This window comes from Eleutherodactylus coqui, chromosome 8 (genome assembly GCF_035609145.1).
Source record: "Eleutherodactylus coqui strain aEleCoq1 chromosome 8, aEleCoq1.hap1, whole genome shotgun sequence".
NCBI classification, from domain to species: domain Eukaryota; kingdom Metazoa; phylum Chordata; class Amphibia; order Anura; family Eleutherodactylidae; genus Eleutherodactylus; species Eleutherodactylus coqui.
The window spans coordinates 172363723-172385791 of NC_089844.1; positions in this window are offsets into that span (position 1 = coordinate 172363723).

Below are 22069 nucleotides of genomic sequence, written 5' to 3' on the forward strand. Positions count from 1 at the left end.
AAGGTCGAGGCAGGGGACGACCACACCAACAACCACCTCAAGACTTCCCTATCTCACAGTATTTTTTACGGGGGCGCAGAGATCAGCCACCGAGCTACTGACACTATCTGAGGAGCCTGAGACAAATCAGGCAATTTCTAGTAACTCGTCAGCTGACGAAGAAATGAAAATTGTCAATCTATCCACACACGTATTAACTAGTCAAGAAACTACAGTGCTGAAGAGGGGGCTGTCCTTTGTCCCGACGACCCGTTACCAACCGTTCGTCTGGGCAAAGGACATCTCCCTCTTCGTGAGAAAACTGCGCTGGAGGAAATTTTTCTCCATTCAGGATGAGAAATTAGCCAAGGATCTTGGCATTGACAAATCTGATATTCCAGCAGTCAGAATCCTCCAGAGTCTTGAAGACGAGATGACTATACCCCTAGCGAGTACCGATTGTAAACTTCGTAATAAAACCAACCCACCAGCCATTAATTGTCCAGAATTGGACTTATTTGAAAAATTGGTGCTAAGAGACCTGAAAAAAATCAGGCCAGAACACAGTAAAGCTCTAAATATGACAAGACTCGAAAAGTCAGCCCTAAGGGATCTTGAAAGGAACGAAAGTTTGGTGATTAAACAATCCGACAAGGGGGGTAATGTAGTCGTATTAGACAGGAGCAAGTATATCCAAATGTGTATGGATCTCCTGAGTGATGGATCTACATATGCCACACTTAAAGAAGATCCAACCAATGCCTTCCAAACAGCCCTTAATAAAATTCTACTTGGGGGTAAAGAATTGAAGTGCATCAGTGATACAGAATTCAAATTTATGACCCCAGTAACTCCGAGAATAGCAGTTTTCTACGCTTTACCTAAAATTCACAAGGGCACTAGCCCGTTGAAAGGACGTCCGATCGTATCCGGCATTGATAATATCACCCAGAATTCCAGTGTTTATCTGGACCGTATGCTGAGACCATTTGTCTCAGCACTCCCATCATTCGCACTGGATACGATGGACGTCCTTCGTCAAATTGAAGGAATCACAGTCAGTTCGGATACATGGGTGGCAAGTCTCGATGTCGAGGCACTTTACAGCTCAATCCCCCATCAAGTGGGATTACAAGCTGTTACTCACTTTCTATCTCAGAGAGGAATGCTGTATCTGGCTCAAAACGAATTTATTCTACAACTATTAGAATTCGTGTTGACACATAACTATTTCCTGTTTAACAGGAAGTTCTTCCACCAGCTCAGGGGCACCGCGATGGGGACACCATGTGCCCCCCACGTATGCCAACTTGCTCCTGGGCTGGTGGGAGGAGAAATGTGTCTTCTCCACCGAGAACTGTGCCTGGTCCACGTATATCTTGTCTTGGATAAGATATATCGATGACATACTCATCTTGTGGACAGGTTCTGAATCACAGTTTTCTGAGTTCGTGACTTGGCTCAATAGCAACGAGCTTAATCTGAGATTCACGGCCGATATCAGTAAAACATCCATGACTTTCCTTGACATAACTATTGTAATCCAACCAGATGGCAAAATCTCGACCAACCTTTATCGTAAAAGTACAGCTACCAATAGCTTACTTTCCTGGAACAGTTTCCACCCACAACTCCTTAAAAAGGGAATCCCTAAGGGGCAATTCTTGAGAATCAGACGGAATTGTTCCGAAGAAAGTACCTTTAACACTGAATGTAAAAAATTGAGGGATAGGTTCCTACAAAGAGGCTATCCCATACACATTTTGGATCAAGCAGAACACTTTGCACGCAGTTGCAACAGGAATGAGCTGCTTATCCCAAAAACAAGGAATGAGACATCAGAAATGCGTATTGTGGGAACTTACGATACTGGACGGGAAAAAATACTTGAGATTTTACATACATATTGGGATGTCCTTCAAAATGACAAAGACATTAGTACCTGTATTCCAGCATATCCGAAAGTGACGTACCGTCGGGGCCGTAATATTAAAGACCATGTAGTTAAAAGCTTCCTAAAACCATCTACACCTCAAAGTGACTGGCTTTCACGCTCCATCCCCAATGGGACCTTCTCATGCGCTAAATGCTTAGCTTGTGGATTTATCAAAAAAGGAGACACCTTCAGATCAAGTACAACGGGGACAGAATACACTATACGAGATTTTGTTAACTGTCTCTCTACCAATGTTGTCTACATTATCACCTGTGTCTGTCAGAAACAATATATTGGGAAAACGAGGCAGCAATTTCGCCGTAGGATCCTGGCACACGTAGGCAACATTGGCAGAAATGAAGCAACTTCAGTCTCCACCCATGTGTTGGAGCAACATGGGGGGGATGCTAACTGTTTAAAGTTCCAGGGGATGGAAATTGTTAAGTCCGATGGGAGAAGAGGTAATATAGATTCACTGCTTCTGCAAAAAGAAGCAGCTTGGATCTATAGATGCGATACAGTTCAACCTGCTGGTCTTAATGAACAACTTCTGTTTAACTGCTTTCTCTAATGTCGACTGTCGTTGGCATAATCTGTAATTCTGATCCACGTAGTCTGTTTGTTTGCAAAATATTTCTTTGATTCTGCATCATTATACTTACAGTTAGGGCCAGAAATATTTGGACAGTAACACAATTTTCGCGAGTTGGGCTCTGCATGCCACTGCATTGGATTTGAAATGAAGCCTCTACAACAGAATTCAAGTGCAGATTGTAACGTTTAATTTAAAGGGTTGAACAAAAATCTCTGATAGAAAATGTAGGAATTGTACACATTTCTTTACAAACACTCCACATTTTAGGAGCTCAAAAGTAATTGGACAAATAAACATAACCCAAACAAAATATTTTTTTTTCAATATTTTGTTGCGAATCCTTTGGAGGCAATCACTGCCTTAAGTCTGGAACCCATGGACATCACCAAACGCTGGGTTTCCTCCTTCTTAATGCTTTGCCAGGCCTTTACAGCCGCAGCCTTCAGGTCTTGCTTGTTTGTGGGTCTTTCCGTCTGAAGTCTGGATTTGAGCAAGTGAAATGCATGCTCAATTGGGTTAAGATCTGGTGATTGACTTGGCCATTGCAGAATGTTCCACTTTTTTGCACTCATGAACTCCTGGGTAGCTTTGGCTGTATGCTTGGGGTCATTGTCCATCTGTACTGTGAAGCGCCGTCCGATCAACTTTGCAGCATTTGGCTGAATCTGGGCTGAAAGTATATCCCGGTACACTTCAGAATTCATCCGGCTACTCTTGTCTGCTGTTATGTCATCAATAAACACAAGTGACCCAGTGCCATTGAAAGCCATGCATGCCCATGCCATCACGTTGCCTCCACCATGTTTTACAGAGGATGTGGTGTGCCTTGGATCATGTGCCGTTCCCTTTCTTCTCCAAACTTTTTTCTTCCCATCATTCTGGTACAGGTTGATCTTTGTCTCATCTGTCCATAGAATACCTTTCCAGAACTGGGCTGGCTTCTTGAGGTGTTTTTCGGCAAATTTAACTCTGGCCTGTCTATTTTTGGAATTGATGAATGGTTTGCATCTAGATGTGAACCCTTTGTATTTACTTTCATGGAGTCTTCTCTTTACTGTTGACTTAGAGACAGATACACCTACTTCCCTGAGAGTGTTCTGGACTTCAGTTGATGTTGTGAACGGGTTCTTCTTCACCAAAGAAAGTATGCGGCGATCATCCACCACCATTGTCTTCCGTGGACGCCCAGGCCTTTTTGAGCTCCCAAGCTCACCAGTGAATTCCTTTTTTCTCAGAATGTACCCGACTGTTGATTTTGCTACTCCAAGCATGTCTGCCATCTCTCTGATGGATTTTTTCTTTTTTTTCAGCCTCAGGATGTTCTGCTTCACCTCAATTGAGAGTTCCTTTGACCGCATGTTGTCTGGTCACAGCAACAGCTTCCAAATCCAAAACCACACACCTGGAATCAACCCCAGACCTTTTAACTACTTAATTGATTACAGGTTAACGAGGGAGACGCCTTCTGAGTTAATTGCAGCCCTTAGAGTCCATTGTCCAATTACTTTTGGTCCCTTGAAAAAGAGGAGGCTATGCATTACAGAGCTATGATTCCTAAACCCTTTCTCCGATTTGGATGTGGAAACTCTCATATTGCAGCTGGGAGTGTGCACTTTCAGCCCATATTATATATATAATTGTATTTCTGAACATGTTTTTGTAAACAGCTAAAATAACAAAACTTGTGTCACTGTCCAAATATTTCTGGCCCTAACTGTATATGCTCTAATTGAGCCTCTATCTCTTATCAGGTATCAAATTATATCTTTATTTATGAATCGATGCATACTATCAGTCTATAAGAAAAAGGGTAAAATACTAGAATATACTCATAATTAACGACCTGTGATCTCAGTGCATTCAGCATCCTACGTTTAAATAAAACTGAGCTTCTGTATATTCTATATATTCTTTATATGAGTATGTACTTGTTGCATCAGTATACACTTTCTCATCAACTCCTCCTTCCTTGGTGACAATAAAGATATACTAGCAATAATACTTACCTACAAGATTGCTAGTCATATACCTCACGTGCAATCAAAAGCCAAATACCTTAATTTAACAGTTATGTACATTGAACAGTGCAGTTACCATTACGCTGCACTACTATAGATACGCCAGTTACGTATCAATCTCTGATAGCAGCGCAGTAATAACGAGACGCCCCCTGACGCTTAGGCGTCATGGCGCTCTCACATGATGTCGGCGGTGAGACGCAGCGCACACACGCCCCTTATGGGCGAGACTCTATCGGTAGGCGCGCTCCTGACGTGGTGACATCATACACGCCGCACCGGCAGTGAGTTGCGTCCTACGTCACGCCGCCTGCGGACTGAGATTCAGTCCGCAGGCACTCCCCCTTGCGTGGTGACGTCACACGCTCTGCCCAGCCTCTTCGGCGACGTCAGTCGCCTCTGTCACGCCTACCAGCCCCGTCCGCTGGTTTACTGGCTACGATCTGATATTCACATCAAGCGGTCAGAGTAGATCTGCACTGCGATCGGTTCCTATGGCGTGCGATCACGCATGTACTAATTGTTGGATAGAGATGTGTTATTACTTCCTCAGGATCGGCAATTTGTTGCACATGGTTATTGTTGATGTTTTCTAATGATCTTATTGGAGGGATCTGTCTTGACCAACCCATTGTGGGAGGAGCCACTTATATATAAGGAGCTCAGTCATTGACCATCCTCATTCCCTAGCCTACCATCAAGGCGACGGGTTACTCTCTCCGCTATGCTCCTGCTGGGGCTCTTTTTTTCTTTTGCATGAGGGCATTAGCTACTACTTGAGGGGTTTCTAACCAACTTGCTTATCTCAAAATCCACCATTGGGATTTGAGACTTAGACCTTGCGGCAGCCTCTAGGCTTATTTTGTCTAACAAGAAGCACTAGTTTCTCTCTTGCTTACCTCAAAATCCATCATTGGGATTTGAGACTTAGACATTGCGGCAGCCTTCAGGCTTATTTTTAAGCACTAGTTTCTCTCCTTTTGTCTTTTTTGACATTCAACTAAGATTGGGGCTAACAGACACATATCGTTGTCTCCCCCTCTAGTGCTCCACTTTTGCTAATACCAGGCCGCTTGATAACTTCGATAGCATGACTATCACGCTATAATCCCTCTGACCTAGAAATAGCTCATTTCACCTCAGTTAGGAGCAGGAGCTATTGGCATTTTTGAGTCAGGATCTATCTCCTAAGACTCTTTAAATAGTTCACTTACCTTAAGTGACCTATTTTTCTTATTAGCGAAACTGAGAGTTTATCACCCATTTCAGTTGTTAATCCTTCATGATACTCCGTGACGTGATACAATCTCATCTTCTAGTGATTATACACAAATTCGTTATCTATAGCTTGAGTACTACATCTCCTGATGATCCACAAAGACTATGTGGTGAAACGCGTAGAGTCTAAAGTACTATTCCCACGCATTAACTGCTTAAAGCAGATACCATCATTGCATCATCAATTCTCAGCTTCTTTTAGCATATAGAGGAATAAAGTACAATCGTATATACATTTCCTCTTGGTTATCTAGAGTCTTGTACTCAAATATCTGGAGAAAAGAAACACTACCAGTACAATATATTGAGTTCTAACTGACCCTAAGCATTTTTCTATTACATACAGGTGCTCTATAAATATTGGTGCTGGGTGATTACACTATTACACCCCACCAAATTTTGTCCATATAGGACCTATAAATCTTAATTTGCACCGAACGATACACGTTCGATGCGAATAGATACCTGTCTAATACGCTTCTTTACAGAGACAGAGTGGAGCTTAGAGATTCCAAAAACTCTATCCGGGCTCCGATACTATCACAATTAAACGAGCCCGTTTAACCTCCACTCTTGCTCTGTTGGGGTCTTTAAGATTCTTGTCCTAGTGGAGTGTTTGTAAACACTCATCGAGTGTCATAATCCAGGTCGCTACAGGTACCACTATTTGTTTCGTGGTCTACCTCACCTGGTTCTTTGTTTTTGTATGTTTGTCAGTGTTGTGCCCTTTTTTCGTTTTTTAACCGTATCTTATTAAAAATTTGAGTTTTAATATAAGTCACGTCTGTGAATTCAGAGTATCATAATAGGTTTACAAACTAAAGTAAACAGTGGGATCTCAGCTTTGATTATAAAGCAAAACAGGTCGCCCAAGATAAATCGGTGACCTATTTTAAAAGTCCAAGGAGATAAATCCTAGCTATAAATGCAAATAGCTACTGCTCTTCTAGTGAAGCTCAGCGGGCTGCTTCTAGATCTGAGGGACTATGACACAATAGTCATGCGATTAGAAGTATGCAGCAACCTGACACTAACATAAAGGAGATTGAAGCACTATGGGGGAAGACAGCAATGTGTGTCTTTTAACCCCAGTCTTAGTTGTATGCCAACAAGACAAGTGCTTCTTCTTTATAAAAATGGACCAAGGGAATGCAGCAAAATCTGTATCCCAAATCTCAATAGTAGATTTTAAGGCCAACAAGTTAGTTCAGAGCGCCCTCAGATAATGGTTAGTGCCCTAATACCTGAAAGTGTATCCCTCTCTGGGATAAAAAATGAGTGATAGCTTGTAATCCCACCTGATGAGGGATCGAGCTGTAAAGTGCCTCGACATTAAGACTTGCCAACCATGTACCCGGACTAACTGTGATTCCTTCAATTTGACGTAGGACGTCCATCGTATCCTGTGCAAATGATGGGAGTGCTGAGACAAATGGTCTCAGCATGCGATCCAAATAAACACTGGAATTCTGGGTGATATTATCAATGCCGGATACGATTGGACGTCCTTTCAGTGGGCTGGTGCCCTTATGGATCTTAGGTAGAGCATAAAAGACTGCTATTCTCGGAGTTGCTGGAGTCATAAATATTGAGTATTGAGACGCACCGCAACCACGCCCCCTATGGACGGGATTGAGCCGCAAGCACGTTCATTACGTGATTACGTCTTGTACGTCGTGCCGTCAGAGAGACGTGCTCCAGCCACGTCCCCTACGGACTGGATTGAACCGCAAGCACGCTCCGTTACGTGGTTACACCACACGCATGATTGCCGCCCCTCTGGCAACGTCATGCGCTTCTGGTACGCCCATAATCTTCGTCCTTGCACCTATCTGCTACGATCTACAATCGGCAATAAAGGATCGCTTTACTGCGACCAGGTACCAACATATAGTGACATAATACTTACCCTTTGATGTACATAGATGCAATTAAGCATCATTAGGATGATCATTTTATAGCACATGGCTATTGTTTATAGACTTCAGCGACCCAATTGGAGGTACTTGCTAAGACCAACCCATAATGGGAGGAGTTACCCTATATATAACTGACTCAGGAAATGACCACCTTCATTCCCTAGCCTACCATCAAGGCGACGGGTTATTCTCTCCATTATGCTCCTGCTGGAGCTCTCTTTTTTTCTTTTGGATTAGGGCACTAACCATTATCTGAGGGCGCTCTGAACTAACTTGTTGGCCTTAAAATCTACTATTGAGATTTGGGATACAGATTTTGCTGCATTCCCTTGGTCCATTTTTATAAAGAAGAAGCACTTGTCTTGTTGGCATACAACTAAGACTGGGGTTAAAAGACACACATTGCTGTCTTCCCCCATAGTGCTTCAATCTCCTTTATGTTAGTGTCAGGTTGCTGCATACTTCTAATCGCATGACTATTGTGTCATAGTCCCTCAGATCTAGAAGCAGCCCGCTGAGCTTCACTAGAAGAGCAGTAGCTATTTGCATTTATAGCTAGGATTTATCTCCTTGGACTTTTAAAATAGGTCACCGATTTATCTTGGGCGACCTGTTTTGCTTTATAATCAAAGCTGAGATCCCACTGTTTACTTTAGTTTGTAAACCTATTATGATACTCTGGCATTATATCCAACCTTGTCATCTTAAGTCCTTGAGTACTATATCTCCTGATGATCCACAAAGACCGTGTGGTGAAACGCGTAGAGTCTAAAGTACTATTTTTACGTATCAACTGTGAAAAGCAGATACCATCACTGCACCATTATCCTACAGCTGTTTTCAGCAAATAGAGGAGAAAGTACAACTGTATATATATTCTCTCCTGGCTACCTACAGTTCTGAATCTGATACCTGGAGAAAATACACTCCTACTACAATATATCGAGTTCTAACCGACCCGTAGTAGCTCTGTCATAAATCGTGTATTTTGGGTGTTCCATAAAGTATCGGTGCCTGGTACCGTGTTACAGCACCTTATTAAAGATCATCCATATAGGACCTACAGAATTTATGTATTTACATAAAACTACAATTGTCCGATGTGGATCATGAAATAGATACTCACCAGACACAATTTGTATAGGGGCCGTTTGGGAATTAAAGAACCCAAAGGATCTTAATAGGCTCATACATAATTATAATCAAAAGAGCCTTCATAATTTTCTTTCTTGTACCTCTGGGTTCTTTTTTGATCCTTGTCTCAGTGGAGTGTCTGTCATTTTAGACAAAAATTACCCATTGAGTGTCATAATCCAGGTTACCACAGGTACCACGACGATCAATAAGTGGTCTACTATACCTGGTCTATGTATGTTTGTCAGTGTTGTGCCCTTATTCCGCATTTTTTAATCTTATCTTAATAAAATTATAGTTTTAGTATAAGTCACGTCTGTGAATTGGGCCTTATTCTATTAGTTTGACTTTAACTGCCTACCCTCTGAGAATTCGTTAATTGACCATTCATGGCAGGTTTCCTCTCACGAAATATTTGCACGTCTGAATGGGTATCCGAAGCAAATTCTGTCTTCTCCGAAGAAGGCTACACCCCCAGTCCTGATAACATCTCTATTAAACCCACTTTCAAAGAGCTAACAAAAGTATACAAAGAATACGTTAGATGTTGGTGGGAGATACAAGGTTTGTCCAAATATGAAGAACACAAGATCGTACCAAGAGGTTTGAGAGTTTCTGTGTTGCCTCCAGTTCGCTGCCGCAGCCCTGAATTTCTCAAAAAATGGGAGACTGAAGCAACTAATTCATCGCTCAGACTCATCAACCTCTTACTAGAAGAGGAGAAAATCACCCTCGTTAAAAATCAGAAACAATTAGAGGATCTTATAGAAAAATCAAAAATTTTTTTTACAGACCCTGAGTATTCTTCTCTAGAAAAAACCCTACAAGATAACATCTCGAGGTATACTCAACACATAAAGGACAGAAAACATTCCTTGTTTATGAGAGACCTTGCAGACTTTAGGGAGAATCGGGCTTATTTTGGTACAAACAAATACTCGGGAACAGAGCCAAGTTCCTCAGAGACGGAACAGTCTGATACTGAAGGCACTAGATCTCGCATACTAAATTATTCACGTCCCAATCGAGTTCGTAACAAAGGTCGAGGTAGGGGACGATCACATCAACAACCATCTCAAGATCTTCCTATCTCACAATATTTTTTACGGGGGCGCAGAGATCAACCCCCGAATTACTGACGGTATCCGATATGCCTGAAAATAATCGGGCTATTGCCGGTAATTCATCAGTTGACGACAAAATGAAAATTGTCAATCTATCTACTCATGTACTCACCAGTCACGAAACCACAGTACTGAAGAGGGGGCTGTCCTTTGTCCCGACGACCCGCTTCCAACCGTTCGTCTGGGCAAAGGACATCTCCCTCTTCGTTAGTAAACTACGCTTGAAAAAATACTTTTCTATCCAAGATGAGAAATTAGCTAATGATCTTGGTCTTGACAAATCTGATATGCCAGCAGTTAGAATCCTTCAGAGTCTTGAGGATGAGATGACGATGCCTTTAACAAATACCGACTGTAAACTCCGCAATAAATCCAATCCACCCGCCATCAATTGTCCAGAATTGGATTTATTTGAAAAATTGGTTCTGAGGGACTTGAAGAAAATTAAGCCTGAATACAGTAAAGCCCTAAATATGACGAAATCAGAAAAGTCAGCTTTGAGAGATCTTGAAAGTAATGAAAATTTGGTGATCAAACAATCCGATAAAGGGGGCAACGTAGTCCTATTAGACAGGAGTAAGTACATCCAAATGTGTATGGATCTTCTAGGTGACAACTCCACATATGCCATACTTAGAGATGATCCAACACATGCGTTTCAAACAGCCCTTAACAGAATTCTGCTTAGGGGTAAAGAATTGAAGTGCATTAGTGATGCAGAATTTAAATTTATGACTCCAGCAACTCCGAGAATAGCAGTCTTTTATGCTCTACCTAAGATCCATAAGGGCACCAGCCCACTGAAAGGACGTCCAATCGTATCCGGCATTGATAATATCACCCAGAATTCCAGTGTTTATTTGGATCGCATGCTGAGACCATTTGTCTCAGCACTCCCATCATTTGCACAGGATACGATGGACGTCCTACGTCAAATTGAAGGAATCACAGTTAGTCCGGGTACATGGTTGGCAAGTCTTGATGTCGAGGCACTTTACAGCTCGATCCCTCATCAGGTGGGATTACAAGCTATCACTCATTTTTTATCCCAGAGAGGGATACACTTTCAGGTCCAAAAGGAATTCATTCTACAACTGTTAGAATTCGTGCTGACACATAACTACTTCCTTTTTAACAGGAAGTTTTTCCACCAGCTCAGGGGAACCGCGATGGGGACGCCATGTGCCCCCTCTTATGCCAACTTGCTCCTGGGCCGGTGGGAAGAAAAGTGTGTCTTCTCCACCGAAAATTGTGCTTGGTCGACATATATCCTGTCTTGGATAAGATATATTGACGACATACTTATTCTATGGACTGGTTCTGAAACACAATTTTTTGAGTTCGTCACCTGGCTTAACAACAACGATCTCAATTTGAGATTTACAGCTGACATTAATAAAACGTCCATGACTTTCCTCGACATAACTATTGAAATCCAACCAGATGGCAAGGTCTCAACCAACCTGTACCGTAAAAGTACAGCTACCAATAGCCTACTTTCTTGGAACAGCTTCCACCCACAACCCCTTAAAAAAGGTATCCCCAAGGGGCAGTTCCTGAGAATCAGACGGAATTGCTCGGAAGAAAGTACCTTTAATATTGAATGCCAAAAACTAAGGGGTAGGTTCCTACAAAGAGGCTATCCCACCCATATTTTGGATCAAGCAGAACATTTTGCACGCAATTGCAATAGAAATGAGCTGCTAATTCCAAAAACAAGGAATGAGACGGCAGAAATGCGGATTGTGGGAACCTACAATACTAGAAGTAAAAAGATACTAGAGATACTGCAAACTTACTGGGATGTCCTCCAAAATGACAAGGATATTAGCACCTTTATTCCAACATACCCGAGAGTGACTTATCGCCAGGGTCGTAATATCAAGGACCACGTAGTTAAAAGCTTTCTAAAACCGTCAATACCCCAAAGTAACTGGCTTTCGCGTTCTATCCCTAACAGCACCTTCACATGTGCCAAATGTCTAGCATGCAAATTCATCAAAAAAGGAAGTACCTTCATGTCAACTACAACAGGGACAGAATACACTATACGAGATTTTATTAACTGTCTCTCTACCAATGTTGTCTATATCATCACCTGTGTTTGCCAGAAACAATATATCGGGAAAACGAGGCAGCAATTCTGCCGAAGGATCCTGGCACACGTAGGCAACATTGGTAGAAAAGAAGCAACTTCAGTCTCCACTCATGTTCTGGAACAACATGATGGTGACGCTAATTGCTTGAAGTTTCAGGGGATGGAAACTGTGAAGTCGGACGGTAGAAGAGGCGATATAGACTCACTGCTTCTGCAAAAAGAAGCGGGTTGGATTTATAGGTGCAATACTGTCCAACCTGCTGGTCTCAATGAACAACTTTTGTTCAACTGCTTTCTCTGAGGAAGATCGCTGTCGCTATATTGCGTAGCTTCGGCCTATATATTCCACTCATGCATGTGCAAATGTTTCATTATCGGTGCATCATAACATCATACGCTTTAATTGAGCCTTCATCCTTTATCATGCATCAATGTGCATCCTTAAGCAAATTTAAATATGTGTGTACAATATCTGTCTATAGTAAAAGGCAAGACACTAGAACATACTCATAATTATTGCTTTAATATGAGATCTCAGTGTGCTAACGATTCGTTGTTTCAATAAAGACTGAGTCTTTATACACCATATAAAGATATGAACTTTTTTCATCAGTATATACTCTCTATCAATTCTCCCCCTAGGGGGCTTTTACAAGCTACTTTAGCAAAACAAATGCCTACCTTGAAGGTCGCTATTTATACACCTTATGTACAATTCAAAGCTGAATATGTCACTAGGATCAAATAGCCATTTATATCTGGTTCCGTAGTTATTCTACACTATTATGCCGCACTACCGGCAATAGTCCTGACGTATATCAAGTTCTGGCAGTAGCGCAGTAACATAGGCACGTCTACTGACGTAATGGCGTCACAGGCACCCCTCCACCATGCCTGTATTGAGACGCACCGCAACCACGTCCCCTACGGACTGGATTGAACCACAAGCACGCTCCGTTACGTGGTTACACCACACGCATGATTGCCGCCCCTCTGGCAACGTCATGCGCTTCTGGTACGCCCATAATCTTCGTCCTTGCACCTATCTGCTACGATCTACAATCGGCAATAAAGGATCGCTTTACTGCGACCAGGTACCAACATATAGTGACATAATACTTACCCTTTGATGTACATAGATGCAATTAAGCATCATTAGGATGATCATTTTATAGCACATGGCTATTGTTTATAGACTTCAGCGACCCAATTGGAGGCACTTGCTAAGACCAACCCACAATGGGAGGAGTTACCCTATATATAACTGACTCAGGAAATGACCACCTTCATTCCCTAGCCTACCATCAAGGCGACGGGTTATTCTCTCCATTATGCTCCTGCTGGAGCTCTCTTTTTTTCTTTTGGATTAGGGCACTAACCATTATCTGAGGGCGCTCTGAACTAACTTGTTGGCCTTAAAATCTACTATTGAGATTTGGGATACAGATTTTGCTGCATTCCCTTGGTCCATTTTTATAAAGAAGAAGCACTTGTCTTGTTGGCATACAACTAAGACTGGGGTTAAAAGACACACATTGCTGTCTTCCCCCATAGTGCTTCAATCTCCTTTATGTTAGTGTCAGGTTGCTGCATACTTCTAATCGCATGACTATTGTGTCATAGTCCCTCAGATCTAGAAGCAGCCCGCTGAGCTTCACTAGAAGAGCAGTAGCTATTTGCATTTATAGCTAGGATTTATCTCCTTGGACTTTTAAAATAGGTCACCGATTTATCTTGGGCGACCTGTTTTGCTTTATAATCAAAGCTGAGATCCCACCGTTTACTTTAGTTTGTAAACCTATTATGATACTCTGGCATTATATCCAACCTTGTCATCTTAAGTCCTTGAGTACTATATCTCCTGATGATCCACAAAGACCGTGTGGTGAAACGCGTAGAGTCTAAAGTACTATTTTTACGTATCAACTGTGAAAAGCAGATACCATCACTGCACCACTATCCTACAGCTGTTTTCAGCAAATAGAGGAGAAAGTACAACTGTATATATATTCTCTCCTGGCTACCTACAGTTCTGAATCTGATACCTGGAGAAAATACACTCCTACTACAATATATCGAGTTCTAACCGACCCGTAGTAGCTCTGTCATAAATTGTGTATTTTGGGTGTTCCATAAAGTATCGGTGCCTGGTACCGTGTTACAGCACCTTATTAAAGATCATCCATATAGGACCTACAGAATTTATGTATTTACATCAAACTACAATTGTCCGATGTGGATCATAAAATAGATACTCACCAGACACGATTTGTATAGGGGCCGTTTGGGAATTAAAGAACCCAAAGGATCTTAATTAGAGATGAGCGAACACCAAAATGTTCGGGTGTTCGTTATTCGGAACGAACTTCCCGCGATGCTCGAGGGTTCGTTTCGAACAACGAACCCCATTGAAGTCAATGGGCGACCAGAGCATTTTTGTATTTCGCCGATGCTCGCTAAGGTTTTCATGTGTGAAAATCTGGGCAATTCAACAAAGTGATGGGAACGACACAGCAACGGATAGGGCAGGCGAGGGGCTACATGTTGGGCTGCATCTCAAGTTCACAGGTCCCACTATTAAGCCACAATACCGGCAAGAGTGCCCCCCCCCCCTCCTAACAACTTTTACTTCTGAAAAGCCCTCATTAACATGGCATACCTTTGCTAAGCACCACACTAGCTACAACAAAGCACAATCACTGCCTGGATGACACTCCACTGCCACTTCTCCTGGGTTACATGCTGCCCAACCGCCCCCCCTCCCCCCCACAGCGCACACCAAAGTGTCCCTGCGCAGCCTTCAGCTGCCCTCATGCCACGCCACACTCATGTCTATTTAGAAGTGCGTCTGCCATGAGGAGGAACCGCAGGCACACACTGCAGAGGGTTGGCACGGCTAGGCAGCGACCCTCTTTAATAGGGGCGGGGCGATAGCCCACAATGCTGTACAGAAGCAATGAGAAATAGAATCCTGTGCCACCGCCATCAGGAGCTGCACACGTGGGCATAGCAATGGGGAAGCTATGTGCCACACACTATTCATTCTGTCAAGGTGTCTGCATGCCCCAGTCAGACTGGTAATATGCACCTTAACAGTAACCGCGTTGGTGGTAATGTGGTGGTGACTGCGGACCTAGTAGTACGGTTGTATTTTGTTGGTTTTCGGAATGTGGCCAGGATTAAGTGGGCCGTGGCGGGGGGATGGTGTGGGGGCTCTCTTGTTGTGTCGGTAAAGGTGAAATTCTTGGACTGCCACCAGACGAACCAATGCAAAGGCATTTGCCAACAATGTTTTCCCTGTTGGAGGAGGAGGGGGATGTTTTTGAGGCACTACGTGTCCTCTCCACGTGTCCGTGGTTATATGCACCTTAACAGTAACCGCGTTGGTGGTAATGTGGTGGTGACTGCGGACCTAGTAGCACGGTTGTATTTTGTTGGTTTTCGGAATGTGGCCAGGATTAAGTGGGCCGTGGCGGGGGGATGGTGTGGGGGCTCTCTTGTTGTGTCGGTAAAGGTGAAATTCTTGGACTGCCACCAGACGAACCAATGCAAAGGCATTTGCCAACAATGTTTTCCCTGTTGGAGGAGGAGGGGGATGTTTTTGAGGCACTACGTGTCCTCTCCACGTGTCCGTTCCATGTCAGCAATAGTAGCACTCAAGACAGGCCCCAGTAACAATTCCGAAGCAGCAGTATAGCGGGAGCGCAGTCTTCGTTCCATGTCAGCAATAGTAGCACTCAAGACAGGCCCCAGTAACAATTCTGAAGCAGCAGTATAGCGGGAGCGCAGTCTTCGTTCCATGTAAGCAATAGTAGCACTCAGGACAGGCCCCATTAACAATTCTGAAGCAGCAGTATAGCGGGAGCGCAGTCTTCGTTCCATGTAAGCAATAGTAGCACTCAGGACAGGCCCCATTAACAATTCTGAAGCAGCAGTATAGCGGGAGCGCAGTCTTCGTTCCATGTAAGCAATAGTAGCACTCAGGACAGGCCCCATTAACAATTCTGAAGCAGCAGTATAGCGGGAGCGCAGTCTTCGTTCCATGTAAGCAATAGTAGCACTCAGGACAGGCCCCATTAACAATTCTGAAGCAGCAGTATAGCGGGAGCGCAGTCTTCGTTCCATGTAAGCAATAGTAGCACTCAGGACAGGCCCCATTAACAATTCTGAAGCAGCAGTATAGCGGGAGCGCAGTCTTCGTTCCATTTCAGTAGCCTTAGTATAGCCAAGGCACAAGTTACATTTATGTAGCTAAACTGTAGGCCAACCCCACACACCTTTCTGTACCATGAGTGCAGGCGAAGAACATAGAAATTACTATGATTACACTGTAGGTGAGGGCCCCAAAAAATTGGTGTACCAACAGTACTAATGTACCTCAGTAAAAATTGGCCATGCCCAACCAAGATGGCAGGTGAATCGCTTTGGTTAATGTGGCTTAAGTGGTAACTAGGCCTGGAAGCAGCCCAGTGAACTTGAAATTGGTTCAAGTTAAAGTTCCAACGCTTTTAAGCGCATTGAAACTTATAAAAATTGTTCTGAAAAATTATTTGAGTGAGCCTTGTGGCCCTAAGAAAAATTGCCCGTTCAGCGTGATTACGTGAGGTTTCAGGAGGAGGAGCAGGAGGAGGAGGAGGAGGAATATTAGACACAGATTGATGAAGCAGAAATGTCCCCGTTTTGGATGGTGAGAGAGAACGTAGCTTCCATCCGCGGGTGCAGCCTACGTATTGCTTACGTATCGCTGCTGTCCGCTGGTGGAGAACAGAAGTCTGGGGAAATCCAGGCTTTGTTCATCTTGATGAGTGTTAGCCTGTCGGCACTGTCGGTTGACAAGCGGCTACGCTTATCTGTGATGATTCCCCCAGCCGCACTAAACACCCTCTCCGACAAGACGCTAGCCGCAGGACAAGCAAGCACCTCCAGGGCATACAGCGCGAGTTCAGGCCACGTGTCCAGCTTCGACACCCAGTAGTTGTAGGGGGCAGAGGCGTCACCAAGGATGGTCGTGCGATCCGCTACGTACTCCCTCACCATCCTTTTACAGTGCTCCCGCCGACTCAGCCGTGACTGGGGAGCGGTGACACAGTCTTGGTGGGGAGCCATAAAGCTGGCCAGGCCCTTAAAGACTGTTGCACTGCCTGGGATGTACATGCTGCTCGATCCACGCACATCCCCTGCTACCTTGCCCTCGGTACTGCGCCTTCTGCCACTAGCGTTGTCGGCTGGGAATTTTACCATCAGCTTGTCCGCAAGGGTCCTGTGGTATAGCAACACTCTCGAACCCCTTTCCTCTTCGGGAATCAGAGTGGGCAGGTTCTCCTTATACCGTGGATCGAGCAGTGTGTACACCCAGTAATCCGTCGTGGCCAGAATGCGTGCAACGCGAGGGTCACGAGAAAGGCATCCTAACATGAAGTCAGCCATGTGTGCCAGGGTACCTGTACGCAACACATGGCTGTCTTCACTAGGAAGATCACTTTCAGGATCCTCCTCCTCCTCCTCCTCCTCCTCCTCCTCCTCAGGCCATACACGCTGAAAGGATGACAGGCAATCAGCCGGTGTACCGTCAGCAGCGGCCCAAGCTGTCTCTTCCCCCTCCTCCTCATCCTCCTCATGCTCCTCCTCCTCCTCCTGTACGCGCTGAGAAATAGACAGGAGGGTGCCCTGACTATCCAGCGGCATACTGTCTTCCCCCGCCCCCGTTTCCGAGCGCAAAGCAGCTGCCTTTATGGTTTGCAGGGAATTTCTCAAGATGCATAGCAGAGGAATGGTGACGCTAATGATTGTAGCATCGCCGCTCACCACCTGGGTAGACTCCTCAAAATTACCAAGGACATGGCAGATGTCTGCCAACCAGGCCCACTCTTCTGAAAGGAATTGAGGAGGCTGACTCCCACTGCGCCGCCCATGTTGGAGTTGGTATTCGACTATAGCTCTACGTTGTTCATAGAGCCTGGCCAACATGTGGAGCGTAGAGTTCCACCGTGTGGGCACGTCGCACAGCCGTCGGTGCACTGGCAGCTTAAAGTGATGTTGCAGGGTGCGCAGGGTGCGCAGGGTGGCAGCGTCCGTGTGGGACTTGCGGAAATGTGCGCAGAGCCGGCGCGCCTTAACGAGCAGGTCTGACAAGCGTGGGTAGCTTTTCAGAAACCGCTGAACCACCAAATTAAAGACGTGGGCCAGGCATGGCACGTGCGTGAGGCTGCCGAGCTGCAGAGCCGCCACCAGGTTACGGCCGTTGTCACACACGACCATGCCCGGTTGGAGGCTCAGCGGCGCAAGCCAGCGGTCGGTCTGCTCTGTCAGACCCTGCAGCAGTTCGTGGGCCGTGTGCCTCTTATCGCCTAAGCTGAGTAGTTTCAGCACGGCCTGCTGACGCTTGCCCACCGCTGTGCTGCCACACCGCGCGACACCGACTGCTTGCGACATGCTGCTGCTAACACATCTTGATTGCGAGACAGAGGAGGAGGAGGAGGAGGAGGAGGGTGCTTTAGTGGAGGAAGCATACACCTCCACAGATACCAGCACAGAGCTGGGGCCCGCAATTCTGGGGGTGGGTAGGACGTGAGCGGTCCCAGGCTCTGACTCTGTCCCAGCCTCCACTAAATTCACCCAATGTGCCGTCAGGGAGATGTAGTGGCCCTGCCCGCCTGTGCTTGTCCACGTGTCCGTAGTTAAGTGGACCGTGGCAGTAACCGCGTTGGTGAGGGCGCGTACAATGTTGCGGGAGACGTGGTCGTGCAGGGCTGGGACGGCACATCGGGAAAAGTAGTGGCGACTGGGAACTGAGTAGCGCGGGGCCGCCGCCTCCATGATACTTTTAAAGGACTCCGTTTCCACAACCCTATACGGCAGCATCTCAAGGCTGATGAATTTTGCGATGCGGACGGTTAACGTTTGAGCGTGCGGGTGCGTGGCGGCGTACTTGCGCTTGCGCTCCAACAGTTGCGCTAGCGACGGCTGGACTGTGCGGTGCGAGACATTGGTGGATGGGGCCGAGGACAGCGGAGGTGAGGGTGTGGGTGCAGGCCATGAGACGGTCGTGCCTGTGTCCTGAGAGGGGGGTTGCATCTCAGTGGCAGGTTGGGGCACAGGGGGAGAGGCAGGGGTGCAAACCGGAGGCGCTGAACGGCCTTCGTCCCACCTTGCGGGGTGCTTGGCCATCATATGTCTGCGCATGGTGGTGGTGGTGAGGCTGTTGGTGTTGGCTCCCCGGCTGAGCTTTGCGCGACAAAGGTTGCACACCACTGTTCGTCGGTCGTCAGGCGTCTCTGTGAAAAACTGCCAGACCTTAGAGCACCTCGGCCTCTGCAGGGTGGCATGGCGCGAGGGGGCGCTTTGGGAAACACTTGGTGGATTATTCGGTCTGGCCCTGCCTCTACTCCTGGCCACCGCACTGCCTCTTGCAACCTGCCCTGCTGATGCCCTTGACTCCCCCTCTGAAGACCTGTCCTCCTGAGTAAGCGTTGCACACCAGGTGGGGTCAGTCACCTCATCGTCCTGCTGCTCTTCCTCCGAATCCTCTGTGCGCTGCTCCCTCGGACTTACTGCCCTTACTACTACCTCACTGCAAGACAACTGTGTCTGATCGTCATCTTCCTCCTCACCCACAGAAAGTTGTTGAGACAGTTGGCGTAAGTCCCCAGCCTCTTCCCCCGGACCCCGGGAACTTTCGAATGGTTGGGCATCAGTGACGATAAACTCCTCTGGTGGGAGAGGAACCGCTGCTGCCCAATCTAAGCAGGGGCCCGAGAACAGTTCCTGGGAGTGTTCCCGCTCCTGAGCAGGTGTTATTGTAGTGGAGTGAGGAGGCTGGGAGGAAGGAGGAGCAGCAGACAGAGGATTCGGATTGGCAGCAGTGGACGGCGCAGAACTGCGGGTAGACGATAGGTTGCTCGAAGCACTTTCTGCCATCCAGGACAGGACCTGCTCACACTGCTCATTTTCTAATAACCGTCTCCCGCGTGGACCCATTAATTGGGCGATGAATGTGGGGACGCCAGAAACGTGCCTCTCTCCTAATCGCGCAGCAGTCGGCTGCGACACACCGGGATCAGGAGCTCGGCCTGTGCCCACACCCTGACTTGGCCCTCCGCGTCCTCGGCCGCGTCCACGTCCTCTAGGCCTACCCCTACCCCTCAGCATGCTGTATTACCAGTGATTTGATTTCACAGGCAGGAAATAAATTGGCGCAAGACTGCAGGCCAAATATAATTTTTGCCCTTTTTGGAAAACGAAAGGCCCCACTGCCTCTAGTGAATGAATTATCTAAGTTTAATAACTGTGCTGTGTCCCTGCTAATGTGTCACAGAACGTGAGGGTAGCAGAGTTATTATAACTCTTGGAGAGCAGGTATTTTTTTCCCAATTAAGGAAAGCAAATGGCGAAGCCAGCAGTAAAGCGTAGCTGGGTGCGTATGATTTAGCACTGTTCTTCACGCAGCTCACACGTCTCCACAGCCCTTAGGACGGACAGAGGCTGGACAAATATATTTGTTTTCAGTTTTTTTCCACCAAAAGGCAGCACTGCGTATATTCAATGAACATGAGAAGTTTAATAACTCTGCTGTGTCCCTGCTTATGTGTCACAGAACGTGAGGGTAGCAGAGTTATTATTACTCTTGGACAGCAGGTATTTTTTTTCCCAATTAAGGAAAGCAAATGGCGAAGCCAGCAGTAAAGCGTAGCTGGGTGCGTCTGATTTAGCAATGCTGTTCACGCAGCTCACACGTGTCCACAGCCCTTAGGACGGACAGAGGCTGGACAAATAGATTTGTTTTCAGTTTTTTTCCACCAAAAGGCAGCACTGCGTATATTCAATGAATAATAACTGTGTTGTCGCCCTGCCTATACAATTCTTTCCCTGCAGTATCAATGGAGGGTGCAATGGTCTGCAGAGGCGATTTTGAGAAGCAAAAAAAAATGCAGCACAGCTAACAGCAGCCTGGACAGTACTGCACACGGATAAATATGGCCCTAGAAAGGACCGTTGAGGTTCTTGAAGGCTACACTCACTCCTAACACTCTCCCTGCCTATGCAGCACTTCTGTCCCTAATGCCAGGTGCAACGGTCTGCAGAGGTGATTTTGAGAAAAAAAAAATTGCCACTGCTAACAGCAGCCAACACACAGCTATCAGTGGCCCTAATAAGGACCTTTGGGGGGTCTTGAAGCCTACACTAACTACCAATTCTTTCCCTACAGCAGCTCCGGTACAAACAGCACTGTCCCTCATCTAACTCACACGGCATCTGAGCCGAACCGCGGGAGGGGCCGACTTTTATGTTCGGGTGACACCTGATCTTCCCAGCCACTCACAGCAGGGGGGTGGTATAGGGCTTGAACGTCACAGGGGGAAGTTGTAATGCCTTCCCTGTCTTTCAATTGGCCAGAAAAGCGCGCTAACGTCTCAGGGAAGGAAGTGAAAATAACCAGAACACCGCATGGTGTTCGTTACGAATAACGAACATCCCGAACACCCTAATATTCGCACGAATATCAAGCTCGGAAGAACACGTTCGCTCATCTCTAATCTTAATAGGCTCATACATAATTATAATCAAAAGAGCCTTCATAATTTTCTTTCTTGTACCTCTGGGTTCTTTTTTGATCCTTGTCTCAGTGGAGTGTCTGTCATTTTAGACAAAAATTACCCATTGAGTGTCATAATCCAGGTTACCACAGGTACCACGACGATCAATAAGTGGTCTACTATACCTGGTCTATGTATGTTTGTCAGTGTTGTGCCCTTATTCCGCATTTTTTAATCTTATCTTAATAAAATTATAGTTTTAGTATAAGTCACGTCTGTGAATTGCACATGACCGGATAGGAATTACGGATTCCGCATGCGTCTGATCCGCGCTAATATGCAGATCAATCGCATTGGATTACACAATTCCGCCCACATTAGCGGGTTGGAATTGCGTAATCCACTTGCAGAAAAGAGAACGCAGCAGGTTCTATTTTACCGCGGCTATCCCCAAC